This window comes from Gavia stellata, chromosome 2 (assembly GCF_030936135.1).
Source record: "Gavia stellata isolate bGavSte3 chromosome 2, bGavSte3.hap2, whole genome shotgun sequence".
Lineage (NCBI taxonomy): Eukaryota > Metazoa > Chordata > Aves > Gaviiformes > Gaviidae > Gavia > Gavia stellata.
Window position 1 is genome coordinate 25105915 of NC_082595.1, and position 2705 is coordinate 25108619.

At 43.6% G+C, this 2705-nt stretch overlaps 1 long non-coding RNA gene across 1 annotated transcript; it reads left to right on the forward strand.

Annotated features, from left to right (window-relative positions):
- The first annotated feature begins 1412 nt into the window (after positions 1 to 1412).
- LOC132319113 (uncharacterized) lies at positions 1413 to 2416 on the forward strand. Its single transcript, XR_009484447.1, has 3 exons — positions 1413 to 1452; positions 1786 to 1881; positions 2381 to 2416. It is a non-coding gene; the product is annotated as an uncharacterized LOC132319113 (long non-coding RNA).
- Positions 2417 to 2705: the final 289 nt, after the last annotated feature.

The window sequence follows — 2705 nt, forward strand, 5'->3', positions numbered from 1 at the left end:
GGTGGGCTGTGGTAAACGATTACTGTTGTCAGCTCTACCTGACAATTTCCTCACCGCTTCCCTTCATTTTCCCATCATCAGTCGGCTTTTCTGCGGCCTCTCAAAGCAGATCTTCGCCTCTGTAGCCTTTGCCTTGCGCCCCAGTAGCCCAATTTCCCCTGCTTAGACGGCCCTCTTGTTGCTGCAACACCTTAGCCACCTTTATCTCATGACGCCCTCTCCCTTCGATCCTCTTTATCCCACCATGGTGACTTCAGCCCCCTCTTTCCCAGGTTTTCCATTTGCAGTGCACCACCCCTGCTCTCTCATCTCAAGAGTTTCATGAGAGATGGAGCCTTTGTGATGAACAGCCCATCCTCAGCCAGGCAGCATCTAAGCGAAATGATCAGCTGGCTAGTCATCATACAGTGGAGCAATTAGTAGGAAGGGGAGAGCGGTCTTCCCACTGCCCTCATCTTCCTGCCTACCGGATTCTTTGCCAGATTTGTGGAAGTGTCTTAGGGCAAATAACTCTTCTGCGCAGTGTGGTAGCTAAAATAAATTTCTTGGCCAGCTGACCTAGCCCAGAGACTGCTTATTTTGCAAGCCTGATGTAGACTCTTACATTCAAATTAGATGTTCTGCTGTCAGCTCCAGTTTGGGAATAACTTGGGAAATCAAGGCATTTTTTAATAACCTTTGCTGCATTGTGACTGTATCCCAGCACTAGAGTTGAACCAGACAATGAAGGTTAATCGCATGGTACGCGTCAAGTGTGCAAGGTTCTCTTAGGTGTTACGAACCGTTTTTGATAGTACTCAGCAATGCTTGGGGTTTCATACCGTTCTTTGAAATACTAGGAATAAGCTTCTACACCTTAAGTTACAGCCGAACCTAAAAGTTGAACAAAATATTCCAGTACTCCAAAGCGTGTGCTGATGGGTAGCACTTGCTGCTGTTCTGTGCGGTGGATGCATTTTACTGTATCTGCAGAGGACGTTTATTCACTCATTAGAAATAGCACAGGCAGTTCTGTGCAACGAACTTCTTGTAATTCGTCAACGTTCTGCTTTACGCTTTTCATTCATCAGAATGATCGTGATCCTCGCTTGAGAGAGAGAGCGCTTGCCAGAAATTCTGTATTAGACCAATATGGCAAGATCCTTCCTAGAGAAAGGAAGCTGCATGTAGAGAGAGCCAAGCCTTACCACTTGCCTTCATCGGTCTTAAGAGAAGGTAATTTTTCGGGGGGGAAATACAGTGGACAGCTAACCATCGCTTGGATTCCACGAGGCTGAGAGTTTTTCCCTCTCGCTTTACAGTCGCAAGACCAAAGCCATTATCAACAGTAACAAAAGAAGCTAATGCAGGAAACGTGCACCCAAGAGCAACTTGCATCAGTAATGTATTGTCCAAAATTGGAGAAGTATGGGCAGCAAACGAGCAGAAAACCAGTTTCTCACAGCATGATAGGTAAGCAGCCTTCTAACAAAGTTTAGTCTTGAGCTACATGTTTGGAGAGAGAGAGATAAATCCATTGGAATTGCGTTAGCGTTTTGGAGGGAAGGTGCGCCTGAATAGAGCTTTGTCTGGCTTTTTTGCGCATACAATATGTAGCATTTAAGAATCAATACACCATAAGTAATATTTGGAGAGTGAGTTTTTCTGCTATGATAATAGAGTGGAAAAGAGGCTAGTAGTTGTCAGATGATTTTCCTGCAGGTGGTATGGTCAAATAAACTTGGATTCTGGTATGTTTGGACTTCAGGGGAATGAAAGTCATTTACATTTTCCTTTTAATTCTAGTCCTGGAGTGACAGAACCACCAGTCATAACACATCCTCTCCCTGATGCAGAGTCGCGCAGTGCATCTGTTAGAGAATTTTTAGGAAAATGTTCCAGGTATAGTAGATCTACAGAATGACTATTTCAAAAAGGTGTTGCTTCTCCTATATATATATGTATGTGTATGTGTGTGGGTGTGTACACTTCCTGTGCTTGCAAAGTGTTCTCTTTGCGTTTAGTTTTGTGTCTGTTAAAGAAAAGGTCAACTTAGGGACACAACTAAGTGGAGAATTTGAAGTGGTCCCAGCATTGAAATGTGGATGCATTTTCTTCTGACACGAGAATGACATCACTTGTGCAACTTAACATTGGATTACTCTTGCCTCAGAGGCAGTGATTTAGGAAATTAAGTACGAAATGTAACGGAATAATTGAAAAGAAGAAAATGCCTCTGACTTGTTGGTGGGCCTGAGACATCACCCCAACAGCGAGGGTTCACCTGTATTTCTTGTTCATGGAATGTTTTTGTTACGTACCATCTCAGATTTCTTGAACGCAGCATGATTCTTGCTATTGATTTATTTCTTTTCGTATTTTAAATTGTGTCCCTTAACAGATTGCTGGGTTTGGTGGCTCGTCCTGTTCCTCCACGCTCTGCAGCACAGGGTGGTAGCCCACATTCGCCATGCAGAGCTTCTACTTCATTCATGCCATCCAGCCCACTGAAACCAAATACGCATGGTTCCGTCTCACAAAAGAAGTTTTCAGGAGCATCAGAGCTGAATTTGCTAGAGACTCCTCCTGTGGTTAAGGTTCGTACTGTAAAAAACCGGTACCAACCAACCAAAAGAAAAGCCTGTAAACTTTCTTTAAAATGAAACCACCAGAAAAGTCTTTACAAACAAACACTGATTGGTCTTGAGGAACGGAAAAAGGTTTTC